Consider the following 21672-nt stretch of genomic DNA (forward strand, 5'->3'; position numbering starts at 1 on the left):
CCGTGGAGTTCAATATGTTTATAAAGGTGAAAACATTTGAATATTTTCCTCAGATTGTTGAAATTTGAGTTCTGTTTAAGCAGATAAAATTGGTGCCATTCAAACATAACTAAACTTTAGGTCCTGTTAGTGTGAGTTTGTCAACAAGCCATATTTTCCACACAACATAAGAGACCCATTACTAAGGCAGTCAAAAACAAGATTGAAACATTTAATTAAGTAGTTGCTGATGAAAACCAGATGAAGGGAGTGTTATCTTGTAAAGGAAAGGTCACGAATTGGTCTCTTTGTCTTGAATTGTATGTCATTTCAATGACAATTAACCAAATTCAGAATCAAACATTTTGAATCTTAGTTAACTGAAAAAAATTCTCAAAGGCAAGAAGGTGCTCTCATTCAGAACAGTCGAACCTTCATGTTCGTCTATCTTGATCTAACTCTTTATTTGTAATTAGTTATTTATAGTGCTTACAGCGAAGGATTTCCCATTGAGAACAGCAGTTATAATATACTTTACCTTACACGCTGTTTCTTTTTATTTCTTTCTCTAATATTTACCAATCAACAGAATATTATTCCCTCAAATTTATTGAACACAATTTTTTTTCACCAGTTTTACAGATAAACTAGCATTCAAGAGCTCAATTTGTAAAGCAATATTTGCCGAATGCATCAAGAAAAGGGTGAACTCTACAGTGCGGCAGAGATTCTGGGACAGGTCACCTGTTGCTGCAGAGCTATGCTGGCTGTATTACACACTCACGATCATCACGCCAATCCTATAGGAATGTGCCATTTTTAGCCTGCAGCAAACTATAGAAATATCACAAGATCAGCAGGAGGAAGGAAGTAAAAAGTTGGTTACTCTGACCCACTGAACGGAAATGAATATAGCCCATCATCATCAAGAAGCACTTTAATAATTATTGAATCTGTAGAGAATGCAGCATTCCTATTGGCCCAAGTGAATTACTTTCAAAAGCTGCATAACACCTGGAAACAGCCTCTCGTCCTCGTTTCAAACACACACTCACATCTTGCTTGCTACCTTCACAGCAGCTACTAACAGCATTCTGTTCTCACATGGTAGCCCTCTTATTCTCGAGGAGAAAACTGTGCACAACACAAGGGAGAGATGTAAGACTGGGGGAGGAATACTCAGTAAATTGGCCCTCACCCAAATGGAGCAGGGAGCACTGGGAATGAATGGTCTTTCAAAAACGATGAGCGTTGGAGCTGGCAAGGCTGCCAGCTTATCTAGCCAGTCTCTGACTATTACTTATACCCCTTCATGCACAGAAAATGCATATTCAGCCAGCTGGACAATATCAAGCTGCAATGTGAAGCCTCTCATCTGCTACTGTGCAGCCTGTCAGTGCCATGCCAACTCTTGGCCCTTTTTTCTTTCCTCTAGCTCCTTCTCAACAGAAAAACTCTGAACAATGCTCGCAGCTGAGTACCCTTTTAAATACTGCTGCCAGTGGCCCTCTGAAACCAATGCTGCTAGTTTTACTCAGTGGGTTTGGCACTGGGCAGGACCTGTGCTGTTATCCATTGATACTTTCATCAGGGCCATGATGTGCATGTATTCATGAGGTGATCACCTGCTTCTGCCTCGGCCAACTAAAACAAGTATGCAGTTAAGATTGGAGGCAAGGTGAAAGTGTGCAGGAATGAAATGGTAAGTGCTCCAGGCTCTTTTAACTGAGTTCCCGCCCCATTTCTGCGGGGTGGGGTCAAAATTCCCACTTTAGTGTCAATATTGGCTCAGGGGTAGCATTCAGGAGGTTGTGGCTCGAAACCCCATTCTAGGACTTGAGCACATAATGTACTTCAGCATCTGCTTCCTTTCTCTGAGGCTCGAAATTGCTTTGATCCACCATGGACCGATCTTCCTCTGCCACGTGGTGTTTAGCAGGTTTTGCAGAACTTGCAGCTCGTCTGCTAGCTCGTTGCAGGTGCCCCATTGTTCCACAGCTCTTGCAAACATACCCCTTGAAGCGGCATGAATGGACTGAATGGAAGCCTTCACAACGCCAAAAAAGTGTGAATTGCCTTGCATTCATCCTTTGTTGCGGAATCTGAGTCATCTGGGTCACCTGTGGCTTGTTGGCAGTTGCAGACTCGTGGTTTCTGCCCTGTACGTTTCTGCTCGCAAACACAGTTCCAGTTAATTTATGAAGATTGCTAGCACTTGTGTGCTAAGAGATTTTTTTGGTGTTATCAGTGGTGAACATAAATGCCTGTGCTATCGCAATGGCCTTACTGAAGGTCGGTGTCTCAACAGTGAAAAGTTTTTGTCGGATGGTCTCGTGGCCAATGCCCAGTATAAAAAAGTCTCTGAGCATCTGCTCCAGGTAGCCATCAAACTCACAATGTCCTGCAAGTCGCTTTAGCTCGGCGATGTAGCTCGCCACTTCCTGACCTTGAGATCGCTGGCACGTGTAGAACCGACACCTCGCCATTAGCACGCTCTCCCTCGGGTTAAGATGCTCCCGAACCAGTGTACACAGCTCCTCATACAACTTATCTGTGCGTTTCACCGGAGCCAGAAGATTCTTCATGAGGCTGTAGGTCGGTGCCCCGCAGACTGTGAGGAGGACCGCTCTTCTTTTTGCAGCACTTCCTTCTCCGTCCAGCTCGTTGGCTACAAAGTACTGGTCTAGCTGTTCAACATAGGCTTCCCAGTCCTCACCCTCCGAGAACTTCTCCAGGATGTCCACAGTTTGCTGCATCTTTGCGTTGGATTTGTATACTTGTCGCCAGTTATTGTGTTCCTAACACAGATGAGACTGCACACAGGGAGGTTAAAGTAACAGTGACCTCAGTCTTTATTAAGACACTCCAGAGTGAGGAACACGCCTTAGGGGCCGGCTTATATACAGTGCTCGCAAGGGATGCTGGGATCCCTTGGGACTTCAGTGAATGCGCTCCCTGGTGGCGGAACATGAGAGTGCATGCTTTGCAGATACACAACAATTATATTCATAGAAATTGACTTCTTGAATGCCACCTCCTTTTTTCCTGTACTATGAGAAGAACTCAGGATTTAACGGGCTGATTTAAGGCCTAAACTGTGTTCTCAGTTGACCTAAATACACACTGGTTTCTCTTCAGATCATATAAATCTCTTGGTGTTTACTAAAGAACTGAATATGCTCATTGTTCTGCACAACACAAGCAGCTCCCGTCGATGATTAAATACTGAAATTATGGATTAGTTGGGGTAAAGTTTATATTTATATTCTGGACTTTATATTGTCGTGATTGTTGTGATAAACCACTCGAATAACTTCACATTAGTTATGTTGCCACCGTTTGGTGCAAAATTGTTGTTAATTTTCAAGATCAGTTGACCTTTGTTTCAGTGTTGTGGTTCTGGTGTATTGTCCAGGCTGACCTTTCCGCAAATAACAAGTCACTGCACTTGATTAACTGCATGTGAACACTTGGAGACATTTTAACGTGATAAAGCACTATATCAATGCAAATAGTACCTGCTATTTTCTCCTCCATATATTTATTGTAAAGTCCTTCACCAACAGTTATCAGCAAGGAATATGTACTGACTGAACCTTGAAGCGTGCACCCATCGTACCCATCCAGAAATAGTGAAAGCCCTGGATGGGTGTACTCTATGAGGGTTAAAATTGTGCTTTGTCACATCTGTAATAATTAACATATTCATATGAAGTTCCTTTGTCCACTATTTTAAGGAACACTTTAACATATTTTTTTTAAAACCTTTATTAAAATAGTGGACAGCGGCATTTCACGTGAATGTGCTAGTGTTTGTTGCTAATTTTGCATAGTGCAATTGCACTTCATTCATTGTCCAGAGGCTAGGAACATTTTCCTGCTAAGGTTTCAAATGTTTCATTCATGCTTTACCTTCCTTCAGATCTGTTTGCTCTAAAACATTAAGATTATTGTGTAATGCTTTTCCAAGCCTGCAATACCAGTTTAGCTGATAAATTGAGTGATACATGATCTTAATATATAATTACAACATGATATGTGAGACGGTTAAAGAGCTATAACTTGCAAAATATCACTACAATAATTCCTTAAACTATATACAACAAATGTTTTCTGTCATCAAGAGCCAGCTTGCAGCCTGGCACATTTGCTAGTAATGTTACACACAACGGCAAACTTCACGTAGAACCTGAGGCAGCACACTGAGACACAAGACAAAGATAAATGGGTTTATCACTCAACTGCAGAGCTTCCATTTGGTTTGATAGTTTATAAAGACTTTACAACTCGTACTTCAAATCCTCAATAAACATTTACCATGATTTCCCATAAAAGACATTCATCGCTCCTGACATCTGAAATGCAAATTTTTCTTTAATGACCATGAAATTCATACATTGCAATTTTTGTATTTGAAAGGAACACGGATACATAAAAGAATTAGGAATTTTGATAAAAACTGTAATTTTCTGCGCCTTTGTAAGCCACATGCAAGCTGTCATGCATCTTCTTGCACCTAAGGGAACAGGAAGATCTGAGGAATAAACTTCTCCATCAAAAACTTCTCCACAACCACTGTCAATACTGCTCCATAACCAGTCAGAGGGAGGAATCGTTCAAAGTTGGCAAACTAGACAGTGCTAATTTCTTCTGCTCTTCCATCTAAGAACTGAGCACTTTTAGCAGATCATCCTCCTCCCTGAATGACACGACTGAGAATTTTGCAAACACACCAATAGGAGGCTGGCCAAGTTTAAGGAACAAAACCATCCTGGGACTTGAAACTTTTGGTGCGATTGAAGTATTTGAATATTTGAGTAATGAGGATATGTGTGCATTTTGAATTTTGCAAAATATAATCCTAAAAAAATGAACGATGTTGTTTTAAGGGTCACCTCTCTCAGTGGGGGTTAGTAGGCATTGGTCGTGTCTGGCCCTCATTACATTTCAGTGGGTCAGCCAGTTTCCTTTATGGACAGGGGAAAGTAACAAGCCACTACAAGCCTGCTGTGGGATTCTGACACTTTTAGTGCCTTGTGACATATGATCTGTGAAGACTGGGCTTTCTTCAAAAAGAAAATGCCAGGTCAATATGTGGGATGTCAAAAACTATGAGGGGCTACAATTTCACACATTGACCCGACAGTGTTAACCTCCACTTGCAATGAATAGAACGCAGTGAAAAGAACAAGGACTCGGGTAAACAGAAGCAAGCATTTTAGACTAATCATTTCTTTTTAAGAATGAGATTTGGACTCCCACATATTTTTCAAAAAATATTTTAATCTTGATGAAATATAAAAACATCTGCAGAAAATAAAACAGCGGGGAAAAAAATCTTTCGGAATTTCTACAAAGTTATCAGTTCTATAGACACAGTAACTGGCTATGCTGTGTTCTAAAAGTCTGGGATATAAGGAAGATTGATTAAGTCACAGATTCACTAAGAATATACAGTAGGTTGTCATTCAAATTATTCACACTCTCAGATCAAAGACTCTCTTTCTGCGGCATTGGAGATGTGGCTAACCAGACGGTAGACAATTACACATCAACTTGATTTAAAAATAAACAGGTATTCCTTCAGAAACAGCTTTCCAATAGCTTGTAATATATTAACAATAGTATGCGCCTTTCACCCAATTATACCTCAGAACAATGACTACAGCAATTACGAATTTTACAATTCCCACCAATTAACAACTTCAGAAATGAGTTATCACTTTTATAAATGCAGATCCCCAAAATCCACATTGCTATTGGCATGATAGGGGTGTAATGTGACACGATAGAGGTGTACTGTGACATGATAGAGATATAATGTGACATGATAGGGGTGCAATGTGACACGATCAGGTGTAATGTGACACGATAGGGTGTAATGTGATACGATAGAGATATAATGTGACATGATAGGGGTGTAATGTGACACGATAGAGGTGTACTGTGACACGATAGAGATATAATGTGACATGATAGGGGTGTAATGTGACACGATAGGGTGTAATGTGATACGATAGGCGTGTAATGTGACACGATCAGGGTGTAATGTGACACGATAGAGATGTAATGTGACAGGATCGGGTGTAATGTGACACGATAGAGGTGTAATGTGACACGATAGAGATGTAATGTGACACGATCGGGTGTAATGTGACATGATAGGGTGTACTGTGACATGATAGGGATGTAATGTGACATGATAAGGGTGTAATGTAACACAATAGGGTGTAATATGACATGATAGGCATATATCACTGCTAACCTGGCGACCCTTGATGACCCCGAGATGCAGAGTGCCCACAGCGCTTGGTCTGCCCTCCAGGCCACCATAACCAGTGTCTGCGAAGAGACGCTCAGTCACTCAACCAGGAAACTCCAGGACTGGTTTGATGAGAATGATCAGGAGATCAAAGAGCTAATAAATCCGCAAGCGCAGGGCATTTCTGAACCTAAAACAACAACTTGGGAGCAGAAAAGCAGCTTCACAGACGGCTTAAGGCCGAAATTCAACAAAAAACCTGCGACCTAAAGAATAGATGGTGGGTGGAGAAAACACAGGAGATTCAGCAGCTGGCCGAGTGCCGTGATGTGCGAGGATTCTTTATCGCAGCCATGTCCACCTACGGCCCAAGCACCCAAGGGCCCACCCCACTGTTGGCCAAGAAACGGGGGAGACACTCACCGAGGCAGTTGGGACCTGCTGGAAGGAGCACTTAGAAGATCTCCTTAACTGAGACTCTGCCTTTGACTCGAGTGTCCTCAACTCCATCACGCAGCATGCAACCCGCCACCATCTCAGTGAAACCCCAGCTCTACACGAGGTAGAAAAGGCCATCCATCAGCTCAAGAACAACAAGGGAGCGGATGGAATCCACGCTGAGGCAATAAAGTATGGCGGAGAGGCACCATTGGCATGAATGCATGACCTCGTCTCTCTCATCTGGAGGGAGGAGAGCATGCCGGGAGATCTCAGAGGTCCAGTAATCGTGACCATCATTAAAAAAGGGGACAAGTCCGATTGCGGCAACTGCAGAGGAACCTCCCTGTTATCAGCCACTGGGAAGGTCATCAGTAGAATCCCCCTCAACCGTCTTCTCCCTGTGGCTGAGGAGCTCCTCCAGAACGGATTCCTTCCACTACGGTGTACAATGGACATGATCTTTACCGCGTGACAACTACAAGAGAAATGCAGGGAACAGCACCAACCCTTGTACATGGCCTTCTTTGACCTTACAAAGGCCTTTGACACTGTTCACCATGAGGGACTATGGAGCGTCCTCCTCCATTTCGGTTGCCCCCAAACGTTTGTCGCCATCCTCCGCCTGCTCCACGATGACATACAAGCCGTGATCCTGACCAATGGATCCACCTCAGACCCAATCCACGTCCGCAGGGCTGTGTCATTGCGCCATCCCTCTTCTCGATCTTCCTTGCTGCAATGCTCTACCTCACACTCAACAAGCTGCCTGCTGGAGTGGAATTAAACTACAGAACCTGTTCAACCTTCGTCATCTCCAGGCCAGATCCAAGATCGTCCCATCCTCTGTCATCGAACTACAGTACGTGGACGACGCTTGCGTCTGCGCACATTCAGAGACTGAACTCCAAATCATAGTCAACGTCTTCACTGAGGCGTATGAAAGCACAGGCCTTACACTAAACATCCGTAAGACAAAGGTTCCCCACCAACCTGAACCCGTCACACAGCACTGCCCCCCAGTCATCAAGATCCACAGTGTGGCCCTGGACAACACGGATCACTTTCCATACCTTGTGAGCCGATTATCAGCAAGGACAGACATCGATGACGAGGTTCAACACCGCCTTCAGTGCACCAGCACAGCCTTCGGTCGCCTGAGGAAAAGAGTGTTCGAAGACCAGGCCCTCAAATCAGGCACCAAGCTCATGGTCTACAGGGCTGTAGTAATACCCGCCCTCCTGTATGGCTCAGAGATGTGGACCATATACAGTAGACACCTCAAACTGCTGGAGAAATACCACCAGCGATGTCTCCGCAACATCCTGCAAATCCCCTGGGAGGACAGACGCACCAACTTTAGTGTCCTCGATCAGGCCAACATCCCTAGCAGCGAATAACTGACCACACTCGACCAGCTCCGTTGGGCAGGCTACATTGTTCGCATGCCTGACACAAGACTCCCAAAGCAAGCGCTCTACTTGGAAGTCCTACATGACAAGCGGGCAGAGGAAATGTTTCAAGGACACCCTCAAAGCCTCCTTGATAAAGTGCAACATCCCACCGACACCTGGGAGTCCCTGGCCAAAGACTGCCCTAAGTGGAGGAAGAGCATCCGGGAGGGTGCTGAGCACCTCGAGTCTCGTCGCCGAGAGCATGCAGAAATCAAGCGAAGGCAGCAGAAGGAGTGTGCGGCAAACCAGACTCCCCACCCACCCTTTCCTTCAACGACTGTCTGTCCCACCTGTGACAGAGACTGTAATTCCTGTATTGGACTGTACAGTCACCTAAGAACTCACTTTTAGAGTGAAAGCAAATCTTGCTCGATTTCGAGTGACTGCCTATGCTGAATGTGACACGTAAAGGGTGTAATGTGACATGATAGGGGTGTAATGTGACATGATGGATGTGTAATGAGACACGATAGGGTGTAATGTAATACGATAAGGGTGTAATGTGACACCTAAAGGATGTAATGTGACACGATAGGGCGTAATGTGACACGATAGGGTGTAATGAGAAACAATAGGATGTAATGTGACACGATAGGAGTGTAATGTGACACAATAAGGTGTAATGAGAAACTATAGGGTCCAATGTGACATGATAGCGGCGTAATGTGACACGATAGGGTGTAATGAGAAACAATAGGATGTAATGTGACACGATAGGAGTGTAATGTGACACGATAAAGTGTAATGAGAAACTATAGGGTCCAATGTGACACGATAGCGGTGTAATGTGACACGATAGGGTGCAATGAGACACAATAGGGTGTAATATGAAACATTGTGGGCCACCCCGACCTGCGAGAGAACACCACTGCAGGTCGGGGCTAGAAGTAGAGCTGGAGTGTGCCACTGCAGCTTCCAGCGTGAGCCGCTCCAAGTGTGCGACGGCTTCGAGATGGGCGACTGGGTGACATCAGCAGGACCCAGGTCATCGTTTGGAGCTTGAGCAGGAGCATTGGCTGGGCCCTGGTAAAGCAGAGGAACGGGAAGGTTGTGGCAGACTTGCGATGAATGATCGGGGTGGAGGAGTAATGAGGGATCGTGACTGAGATTTGGTGGGTGATCGTGACGGAGGTTCGCCGAATGTTTGGTGCGGAGGTACGGCGAGAGATCGTGGCAGAGGTGCAGCGAATGAGGGTACGTGGCCCAGAAGAGCTGAGGGCCCAGGGACAGCACAGGCCTGCCCACACTGCGATATGTGTGCACACTAGGTCTGTGATTCAGAGCAGGTCTCTAGTCGTCCTGGTTAACCCTTGCCACTGGATAAAGGCCGAGCTCTGTCGAGCCCGTGTGGTGGCTGATGTGCAACGGTCACCCCACATTAAAAAAATCCACGCACAGGCATCTTCCACCCCCTCAATTGGAGTTCAGGACTGGAACATCGGGTCCTTCATTGAAACATCTGTGAATTTATGTGGAAGCAAGCCAACCTCGTTTGAGAGATCGCCTATGATGATGAATATGACACAATAGGGTTTAATGTGACACGTTAGGGGTGTAATGTGGAATGATAGGGGTGTAATAAACATAGAAACATAGAAAATAGGTGCAGGAGTAGGCCATTCGGCCCTTCAAGCCTGCACCACCATTCAATATGATCATGGCTGATCGTGCATTTCAGTACCCCATTCCTGCTTTCTCTCCATACCTCTTGATCCCTTTAGCCGTGAGAGTCACATCTAACTCCCTTTTGAATATATCTAACGAACTGGCCCCAGTTCTTTGGTAGAGAATTCCACATGCCCACAACTCTCTGAGTGAAGAAGTTTCTCTTCATCTAGGTCCTAAATGGCTTACCCCTTATCCTTAGACTGTGACTCCTGGTTCTGGACTTCCCCAACATCGGGAACATTCTTCCTGTCCAATCCTGTCAGAATTTTATATGTTTCTATGAGATCCCCTCACATTCTTCTAAATTCCATTGAATACAAGCCTAGTCGATCCAGTCTTTCCCCAGGGCCTGATGGACTGCATCCCAGAGTACTTAAGGAGGTGGCCTTGGAAATAGTGGATGCATTGACAGTCATTTTCCAACATTCCATTGACTCTGGATCAGTTCCTATGGAGTGGAGGGTAGCCAATGTAACCCCACTTTTTAAAAAAGGAGGGAGAGAGAAAACAGGGAATTATAGACCGGTCAGCCTGACATCGGTAGTGGGTAAAATGATGGAATCAATTATTAAGGATGTCATAGCAGTGCATTTGGAAAGAGGTAATATGATAGGTCCAAGTCAGCATGGATTTGTGAAAGGGAAATCATGCTTGACAAATCTTCTGGAATTTTTTGAGGATGTTTCCAGTAGAGTGGACAAGGGAGAACCAGTTGATGTGGTATATTTGGACTTTCAGAAGGCTTTCGACAAGGTCCCACACAAGAGATTAATGTGCAAAGTTAAAGCACATGGGATTGGGGGTAGTGTGCTGACATGGATTGAGAACTGGTTGTCAGACAGGAAGCAAAGAGTAGGAGTAAATGGGTACTTTTCAGAATGGCAGGCAGTGACTAGTGGGGTACCGCAAGGTTCTGTGCTGGGGCCCCAGCTGTTTACACTGTACATTAATGATTTAGACGAGGGGATTAAATGTAGTATCTCCAAATTTGCGGATGACACTAAGTTGGGTGGCAGTGTGAGCTGCGAGGAGGATGCTGTGAGGCTGCAGAGCGACTTGGATAGGTTAGGTGAGTGGGCAAATGCATGGCAGATGAAGTATAATGTGGATAAATGTGAGGTTATCCACTTTGGTGGTAATAACAGAGAGACAGACTATTATCTGAATGGTGAAAGATTAGGAAAAGGGGAGGTGCAGCGAGACCTGGGTGTCATGGTACATCAGTCATTGAAGGTTGGCATGCAGGTACAGCAGGCGGTTAAGAAAGCAAATGGCATGTTGGCCTTCATCGCGAGGGGATTTGAGTACAGGGGCAGGGAGGTGTTGCTACAATTGTACAGGGCCTTTGTGAGGCCACACCTGGAGTATTGTGTACAGTTTTGGTCTCCTAACTTGAGGAAGGACATTCTTGCTATTGAGGGAGTGCAGCGAAGGTTCACCAGACTGATTCCCGGGATGGCGGGACTGACCTATCAAGAAAGACTGGATCAACTGGGCTTGTATTCACTGGAGTTCAGAAGAGTGAGAGGGGACCTCATAGAAACGTTTAAAATTCTGAAGGGGTTAGACAGGTTAGATGCAGGAAGAATGTTCCCAATGTTGAGGAAGTCCAGAACCAGGGGACACAGTCTAAGGATAAGGGGGAAGCCATTTAGGACCGAGATGAGGAGGAATTTCTTCACCCAGAGAGGGGTGAACCTGTGGAATTCTCTACCACAGAAAGTTGTTGAGGCGAATTCACTAAATATATTCAAAAAGGAATTAGATGAAGTCCTTACTACTAGGGGAATCAAGGGGTATGGTGAGAAAGCAGGAATGGGGTACTGAAGTTGCATGTTCAGCCATGAACTCATTGAATGGCGGTGCAGGCTAGAAGGGCCGAATGGCCTACTCCTGCACCTATTTTCTATGTTTCTATGTTTCTATATGGCAGTCCTGTCATCCCGGCAATCAGTCTGGTGAACCTTTGCTGCACTCCCTCAATAACAAGAATGTCCTTCCTCAGATTAGGAGAGCAAAACTGTACACAATATTCAAGGTGTGGCCTTACTAAGGCCCTGTACAACTGTGGTAAAACTTCCCTGCTCCTATACTTGAATCCTCTTGCTATGAAGGTTAACATGCCATTTGCCTTCTTCACTGCCTGCTGCACTGTCTGCCAACCTTTAATGACTGATGTACCATGACACCCACGTCTCGTTGCACCTCCCCCTTTACCAATCTGTCACCATTCAGATAATAATCAGCCCTCCTGTTTTTCCCACCAAAGTGGATAACCTCACATTTATCCACATTATACCGCATCTGCCATGTATTTGCCCACTCACCTAACCTGCCTAAGTCACCCTGCAGCCTCTTAGCATCCTCCTCGCAGCTCACACTGCCAACCAGCTTAGTGTCATCTGCAGTCTTGGAGATATTACATTCAATTCCTTCATCTAAAGCATTAACGTATATTGTAAATGTTGTGTATCTGTAAAGCATGCGCTCTCATGTACTTCAGCATCTGCCTCCTCTCTCTGAGGCTCGAAATTGCTTTGAAGCACCATGGACCGATCTTCCCCTGCCACATGGTGGTTAGCAGGTTTTGCCCCATTGTTCCACAGCTCTTGCAAACATACCCTTTGAAGCAGCATGAATAGGCTGAATGGAAGCCTCCACAACGCCAACAAGTTGTGAATTGCCTTGCATTCATCCTTTGTTGCGGACTCTGTGTCATCTGGATCACCTGAGGCCTGCTGGCAGTTGCAGATTCGTGGTTTCGGCCCTGTACATTTCTGCTCGCAAACACAGTTCCAGTTAATTTATGAACATTGCCAGAACTTGAGTGCTGAGAGATTTGTTTGGTGTTATCACTGGTGGACACAAACACCTGTGCTATTGCAATGGCCTTACTGAGGGTCGGTGTCTCTACAGTCAAAAGTTTTCGTAGGCTGGTCTCGTGGCCAATGCCCAGTACAAAAAAGTCTCTCAGCATCTGCTCCAGGTAGCCATCAAACTCACATTGTCCTGCAAGTCACTTTAGCTCGGCGACGTAGCTCACCACTTCCTGACCTTCAGATCGCTGGCACGTGTAGAACCGATATCTCGCCATCAGCACGCTCTCCCTCGGGTTAAGATGCTACTGAACCAGTGTACACAGCTCCCATATGACTTATCTGTGGGTTTCACTGGAGCCAGAAGATTCTTCATGAGGCTGCAGGTCGGTGCCCCACAGACCGTGAGGAGAACCGCTCTCCTTTTTGCAGCGCTTCCTCCTCCGTCCAGCTCATTGGCTACAAAGTACTGGTCTAGCCATTCGACATAGGCTTCCCAGTCCTCACCCTCCGAGAACTTCTCCAGGATGTCCACAGTTTGCTGCATCTTTGCGTTGGATTCGTATTCTCGTCGCCATTTATTGTATTCCGAACACAGATGAGATTGCACACAAGGAGGTTAAAGTAACAGTGACCTCAGTCTTTATTAAGACACTCCAGAGTGAGGAACAGGCCTTAGAGACCGGCTTATATACAGTGCTCATAAGGGATGCTGGGATCCCTTGGGCCTTCAGGGGGTGCGCTCCCTGATGGCGGAACATGGGAGTGCATGCTTTACAAATTTTTTAAAAAAATCCAATTTCTTTCCAGATCAACTCTAACGCCAAAGATCACTTTGCGCCAATATATTTGATCTTAGGCCAAAAGGCCGAGAGACGAAGTTGCACCGTTCCTGGAAATATTGCAATACCAGGTCGGTGCATGGAGTGGACGGGGCATGCCCCTGATCCAGCTCCCTGTCCAAAAATCAATTCAATATCATGTCCCCATAGGGGATATTAAACTGATAAGAACAGATACTACACTTGATCTTAGCCAAAAGGCCGAGAAGTGCTTTACAGATACACAACATTGAGCCAGGCATTGGAAACTTTTCCGGGGCGAAGGTGGGGATCCACTTGGTCCCAGAGGCACGACCCATTCACCACAAGGCGTGAGCGGTACCTCACATGATGAGGGAGAGAGTGGAAATCGAGCTGGACAGGCTGCAATGCGAGGGCATCATCTCCCCAATCGAATTCAGTGAGTGGGTCAGCCCGATTGTTCCAGTACTCAAAAGTGATGGCACGTTCAGGATTTGCGGCGATTATAAAGTAACTATTAATCGTTTCTCGCTACAGGACCAATACCCGCTACCTAAGCCAGACGACCTATTTGCGACGCTGGCAGGAGACAAGACGTTTACCAAGCTCGACCTGACTTCGGCCTACATGATGCAGGAACTGGAGGAGTCTTCGAAGGGCCTCACCTGCATCAACACGCACAAGGGACTGTTCATCTACAACAGATGCCCATTTGGAATTCGGTCGGCTACAGCTATCTTCCAGAGAAACATGGAGAGCAACTCAAATCGATACCATCCATGGTGGTTTTTCAGGACGACATATTGGTCACAGGTCGGGACACCGTCGAGCACCTACAAAACCTGGAGGAGGTCCTCCAGCGACTGGATCGCGTAGGGCTGCGGCTGAAGAGGTCGAAATGTGTCTTCATGGCAACAGAAGTGGAGTTTTTGGGGAGAAAGATCGCAGTGGACGGCATTTGGCCCACAGACACCAAGACAGAGGCTATCAGGAACGTGCCCAGGCCACAGAACGTCACGGAGCTGCGGTCGTTCCTGGGACTCCTCAACTATTTTGATAACTTCCTACCGGGGTTAAGCACCCTCTTAGAGCCTCTACATGTGTTATTGCGTAAAGGTGAGAACTGGGTATGGGGAAAAAACAAGTAATTGCTTTTGAGAAAGCCAGAAACATTTTATGCTCCAACAAGCTGCTTGTATTGTATAACCCGTGCAAAAGACTTGTGCTAGCATGTGATGCGTCGTCGTACAAAGTCGGGTGTGTATTACAACAAGCTAACGTTGCGGGGAAGTTGCAACTTGTCGCCTATGCCTCCAGGAGCTTGTCTAAGGACGAGAGGGCCTACAGCATGATTGAGAAAGAGGCATCAGCGTGTGTGTTCGGGGTAAAGAAAATGCATCAGTACCTGTTTGGCCTCAAATTTGAGCTGGAAAACGATCACAAGCCGTTCATATCACTATTCGCTGAAATCAAGGGGATAAATACTAATGCCTCAGCCCGCATACAAAGGTGGGCACTCGCACTATCAGCATATAACTATACCATCCGTCACAGGCCAGGCACCGAGAACTGTGCGGATGCTTTCAGTCGGCTACCATTGCCCACCACGGGGGTGGAAATGGCGCAGCCTGCAAACTTATTGATGGTGGCGCAGCCCGCAGACTTGTTGATAGTTTTGGAAGCATTTGAAAATGATAAATCACCTGTCACGGCCCGCCAAGGACGTGGACCAGCCAAAATCCTCTGCTGTCCCTAGTAAAAAACTGTGTACTGCATGGGAGCTGGGCCAGCATCTGCGTTGAAATGCAAGATCTAATCAAGCCATTCCAGCGGCGAAAGGACGAGCTGTTCATTCAGGCAGACTGCCTGTTGTGGGGTAACCGCGTCGTGCTACCAAAAAAAGGGCAGGGAGACGTTCATCTCGGATCTCCACAGCACACACCCGGGTATAGTAATGATGAAAGCGATAGCCAGATCCCACGTGTGGTGGCCCGGTATCGACTCTGACTTAGAGTCCTGTGTACGGCGATGCAGCGTGTGTGCTCAATTGAACAACGCGCCCAGAGAGGCAGCACTAAGTTTGTGGTCCTGGCCCTCCAGACCATGGTCGAGGATCCATGTCGACTATGCGGGCCCGTTTCTCAGTAAAATGTTCCTGATGGTGGTGGATGCTTTTTCAAAATGGATTGAATGTGAAATAATGTCGGGAAGCACCGCCACCGCCACCATTGAAAGCCTGAGGGCCATGTTTGCCACCCACGGCCTGCCTGACATACTGGTCAGTGACAACGGGCCATGTTTCACCAGTGCCGAATTTAAAGAATTCATGACCAGCAATGGGATCAAACATGTCACCTCGGCCCCGTTTAAACCAACCTCCAATGGGCAGGCAGAGCGGGCAGTACAAACAATCAAACAGAGCCTTAAACGAGTCACAGAAGGCTCACTCCATACTCGCCTGTCCCGAGTACTGCTCAGCTATCGCACGAGACCCCATTCGCTCACAGGGGTACCCCCGGCTGAGCTACTCATGAAAAGGACCCTTAAAACCAGACTCTCGTTGGTTCACCCCAAACTGCATGATCAGGTAGAGAGCAGGCGGCAGCAACAAAATGTGAATGATGGTCACGCCACTGTGTCACGGGAAATTGATCTGAATGAATCTGTGTATGTGTTAAACTGTGGACATGGTCCCAAGTGGATCGCGGGCATAGTGATAGCTAAAGAAGCTAGTAGGGTGTTTGTAGTCAAACTAGACAATGGATACATTTTCAGAAACCCACCTGGACCAAACGAGGCTGCGGTTCACAGACTGCCCTGAAAACCCACAGCAGACACCATCTTTCTGAGCCCACAACACACACCCAAAGGATCAACGACACCACCCCGGACCAGGAAATTGAACCCATCACGCCCAACAGCCCAGTAAGGCCATGCTCACCCAGCAGCCCTGCAGGGCCAACAACACACCAGCCCAGCGAGGGCACAGCCAACACACCAGAACAGACATTTGTACCGAGGCACTCCACCAGGGAAAGAAAGGCTCCCGACTGCCTCACCTTGTAAATAGTTTTCACTTTGACTTTGTGGGGGAGTGATATTGTTTATCTGTGAAGCATGCACTCCCATGTTCTGCCACCAGGGAGCGCATCCCCTGAAGTCTCAAGTTATCCCAGCATCCCTTGGGAGCACTGTATATAAGCCGGCCCCTAAGGCCTGTTCCTCACTCTGGAGTGTCTTAATAAAGACTGTTACTTTAACCTCTCTGTGTGCAGTCTCATCTGTGTTAGGAACACAATAGTAAATAGCTGGGGTCCCAGCACTGAACCTTGCGGTACCCCACTAGTCACTGCCTGCCATTCTGAAAAGGACCCGTTCATTCCTACTCTTTGCTTTCTGTCTGCCAACTAGTTCTCTATCCACGTCAGTACATTACCCCCAATACCATATGCTTTAATTTTGCACACTTATCTCTTATGTGGGACCTTGTCAAAAGCCTTTTGAAAGTCTAAATACATCACATCCACTGGCTCCCCCTTGTCCACTCTGCTAGTTACATCCTCATAAAATTCTAGAAGATTTATCAAGCATGATAAAATGACACGAAAAGGGTGTAATGTGAAACGATAGGGTTGTAATGTGAAACGATAGATTTTAATGAGACATGATCGGGTGTAACGTGACATGATAGGGGTGTAATGTGATATGATAGATGTGTAATGAGACACGATAGGGGTGTAATGTGACATGATGAGGGTGCAATGGGACATGATCGGGGTGTAATGTGATATGATCGGGTGTAATGTGACACAATAGGAGTGTAATGACACGATGGGGTGTAATGTGACACGATAGGGTGTAATATGACATGATAGGACTGTAATGAGACACGATAGGGGTGTAATGTGACACAATAGGGTGTAATATGACACAATATGGGTGTTATGTTACACAATAGGGGTGTTATATGACACGATAGGGGTGTAATGTGACACGATAGGGGTGTAATGTAACACGATAGGGGTGTAATGTGACACGATAGGGGTGCAATGTGGAACGATAGGTGCAGATCTTCGGAGCCATAGTCAAAAATATCCCTAGCACATTGGTGGAAAGAGCATCATCATTTTGATCGAGCTCAAAGAATTACTTAAATATGTTAATACTATGTTATACATTTTTTGACTAATAGCGCCTGTACACTGCACATCCCATGTTATTGCAAAGTAATTTCCACATCACTACAATGCAAGGTGACCTGGAGTTGAACTGGAATCAGTTGGGCATTTTCCAATTTGACTGTTATAACTGCAACAGCTGCAAAGTCACATTTTTTTTTTACAAAATGTCTTTTAATGCCCAGTGTTAGAAAAGATTGTCCTGTCAGTTCTCTTCAAACATTAGACATTTGACAAACAGCCATAGATTGGTGAGCAGAGCTCGAATTCACCTGATCAGGATTCAGTATGAACATCAGTAGAATTCTGATCTGCTGACTTACGCAACTCTAGAAATGATGGTGTTAACCTTGTAAATGCAGAATAACTGCTATAAATTATTTTATATCACAGGATTGGATTGATCTGGGAATGAATGCAGATGTAAATATTAACTGAGATATCAACATTGATGTCTGTATTGATGCAGGTTTAGTACAGTTGGAAAATTTTAGTATAAATTGAGCTATCATTTTGGACCTCTGTTAATTGCATGTATGTATTAATGTATATTTTAGCATTAATTGACATATCAATTCACATGTCAGTATTAATTTTGATATTAATTAACACATTAGTATTTGTTGGTGGCATCTGGCAAAATTCAACTAATTCATTTCTATGAAAATGAGCTGTAATTGTTAACATGCATCTTTGGAATTAAACAGCCTGCCAGACTGTGAGTTGAGCAATAAATTAGGTCTGGCTTATTAACCAAATTAATTTGGAAAATGATACAATTTGGGCTATGTGCTACATGGTCTTAATTCAGGAAAATTCTTGAAAATAACTTCACCAAACATCACCCACATGTCAAAATCACCTCCAATCTTTGGTTTGTTGTGAAACATTGTATTAAAATGTCTCAGTATACTCCAATCAATGGATTACTATTGTAGTTTAGTGACTATTGTCTATTAAAGTATTATATGAGCTAATCCCAAAAGAAAAGTGTGAAATCAACTGACAGCCAGTGCCGGCTGAGATACAGTGAACATCGTTGCTTATGCACTCTCTGTCCGTAGGGTAGATGGCAGAAGAGAATGCTTAGGTGTTGTTAAGGATCGTAGGGAAGCATATTGAAGTGATGCACAGATCAATGTAATGACACTTACATCCTGAATATTTCTGTTCAAGAATTACCAGTCAGAAAACATTAACAAATAAGTATTAAAATAAATGATTATTCAAGGCACAGTTCCTGTAACAATTTAGCCCTGTTACCTAGTTATCTTATGCAAGTAACCATTAAAAATACACAGTGCAAAGATAATATTATTGGGAGGCGTGATTAACAAAAGTTTATCAATTCATTCTCTGCATATGATCCCCAACTGCCATTGTGGACTCCTGGGAAGATGTTGACTATTGCAGTAACTGCAGTTGTGCTGAGTGGGCATGGGCTGTTGCAGGAGATACTGTAACGTTAATGCCCAGTGAATGAGTCAAGAGGAAAATATGGATACAAAGATGGCAATGTTTATCAAATAACAATTGATTTGCAATATTTCATCAAATTTGATGGATCTTGGCACTTGGTTAAAGACCAACGCCAAGGCCGGAATTTACCTATTAAAAAATGGATGGGTTTGGAGCATTGGGGCAGTTAAATTCTACTAAAATGGGATTCCCGACCTGATCCCGCCTCTGTCCTGTTAAGTATGGAAGAACTCCACAAGGCTGAGTACTGTGAGCTAAAATTGATGTGACCTTAGTCTCTTTAATACAACTCCAGAGTGCCTAAGCAGCATGGCAGACAACCTTTTATACTCCCTTGCACGAGGTGTGCAGGTGACCCTTGGGCCTCCAACAGTTGCGCCCTCTGGTGGCAAGTCTTACACAGTTACAATGTTTACATACATTACATCACTCCCCCCCCACCCCAAAGTCTTTAATACAAATTATTTACAAGTTGAGACGATCCGGGGCCCTACGCTCCCTGGTTGATCGTCTAAGTTCAAACTCTGGCATGGGTGAGTTGGTCGGACTATTGCTGCACTGCGGCGCGGCTGGTCTGACAGAACTGTTGGGAATGGTGGGTTCATCCTCTTGATTGACAGCGAGGTCGATTACTGTTTGGGTGTGTGTTGGTGGATCAATGATGGTAATGTTCTCTTCAGGTTGTTCCTGGTTGTCGGTGAACCGCAGTTTGGTCTGATCCAAATGCTTTCTGCATGTTTGTCCATTCAATAGTTTGACTATAAATATTCTATTCCCCTTCTTGGTCAAGACAGTGCCAGCAACCCATTTAGGACCATGATCGTAATTCAGGACAAACACAGGACATACCAATGTCACGCGATACAGCTGCGTGATCGTAGTACATGTTTTGCCGGTGATGCCGGGTTTCCACATGATCATTTAGATCGGGGTGGACGAGGGAGAGCCTGGTTTTGAGTGCTCTCTTCATTAACAATTCTGCAGGGGGAACCCCAGTGAGCGAGTGGGGTTGCGTCCGGTAGCTGAGCAGAACCCGAGATAAGCGGGTCTGCAAGGAGCCTTCTGTCATGCGTTTCAAGCTCTGTTTGATAGTTTGGACTGCCCGTTCCGCTTGACCATTGGATGCAGGCTTAAACGGGGCAGACCTGACATGCTTGATGCCATTATGGATCATAAACTTGTTGAATTCCGAGCTGGTGAAGGTCACTGACAAGGATGCGGGCAAGCCATGGGTGGCGAACATAGCCCGGAGGCTTTCAATGATGGCAGTGGATGTGCTGAATGACATGATTACGCATTCAATCCATTTAGAGTAAGCGTCCACTACAACTAAAAACATCTTTTGGAGAAAGGGGCCAGCAAAATCTACGTGGATCCTGGACCAAGATTTGGAGGGCCATGACCACAGACTCAATGGAACCTCCCTTGGTGCATTGCTCAGTTGTGAGCATGTGTTGCACTGGTGTACGCATGACTCTAAGTCCGAGTCAATGCCGGGCCACCAAACATGCGACCTTGCCATAGCCTTCATCATGTCTATGCCTGGGTGAGTATTGTATAGGTCACGTATGAACGTTTCCCTGCCTTTTTTTGGCAAAACCACGTGATTACCCCATAAGAGACAATCTGACTGGATGGACATTTCATCTTTGCGACGGTGAAATGGCTTAATTTCATCTTGCATTTCCCCGGGAACGGCCACCAGCTCCCATTGAGGATGCAACTTTTTAACAAGTGATAGCACAGGATGCTGGCTGGTCCAGGTCCTGATCTGGTGAGCAGTGACGGGTGACCCCACGCTCTCAAAAGCATCCATGACCAGAAGCAAGTCTGCGGGCTGTGCCATTTCCACCCCGGTAATGGGCAATGGTAGCCGACTGAGGGCATCAGCACAGTTCTCTGTGTCTGGTGGTGGTGGATAACATAGTCATAGGCGGACAATGTTAGTGCCCATCTTTGGATGCAGGACCAAGCATTGGTGTTTATATCTTTGATTTCTGAAAACAGCGAAATGAGTGGTTTGTGGTCGGTTTCAAGTTCAAACTGAAGTCCAAATAGGTATTGGTGCATTTTCTTAACCCCATATACACATGCTAACACCTCTTTCTCGACCATACTGTAGGCCCTTTCAGCCTTAGACAGACTTCTAGACGTGTATGCAACCGGTTGAAGTTTGCCCGATACATTGGTTTGCTGTAACACACAGCCGACCCCGTACGAAGATGCATCACAAGCTAGCGCTAATCGTTTACATGGGTCATACAGTACAAGTAACTTATTAGAACAAAGTAGGTTTCTGGCTTTCTCAAAGACTGTCTCTTGAGATTTACCCTAAACCCAGTTGTCACCCTTACGTAGCAACATGTGCAACGGTTCCAGCAAAGTGCTTAACCAGGGTAGAAAGTTACCAAAATAGTTGAGGAGTCCCAGGAATGAACGCAGCTCCATCACATTCTGTGGTCTGGGTGCATTCTTGATGGCCTCTGTCTTTGAGTCCGTGGGTCTGATGCCATCTGCCGCAATCTTTCTCCCCAAAAATTCAACCTCTGGCGCCAGGAAAACACACTTGGAGCATTTCAGCCTGAGTCCCACTCT

General features: G+C 45.5%; 1 protein-coding gene and 1 pseudogene across 1 annotated transcript in view; both read right to left on the reverse strand.

Moving 5' to 3' along the window:
• Window positions 1-21672, reverse strand: part of fgf10a (fibroblast growth factor 10a) — a 157836-nt gene that overhangs the window by 106150 nt on the left and 30014 nt on the right. The window lies entirely within an intron of this gene.
• On the reverse strand, window positions 13494-13672 carry LOC139253177 (U2 spliceosomal RNA; annotated as a pseudogene).

This window comes from Pristiophorus japonicus, chromosome 2 (genome assembly GCF_044704955.1).
Source record: "Pristiophorus japonicus isolate sPriJap1 chromosome 2, sPriJap1.hap1, whole genome shotgun sequence".
Lineage (NCBI taxonomy): Eukaryota > Metazoa > Chordata > Chondrichthyes > Pristiophoridae > Pristiophorus > Pristiophorus japonicus.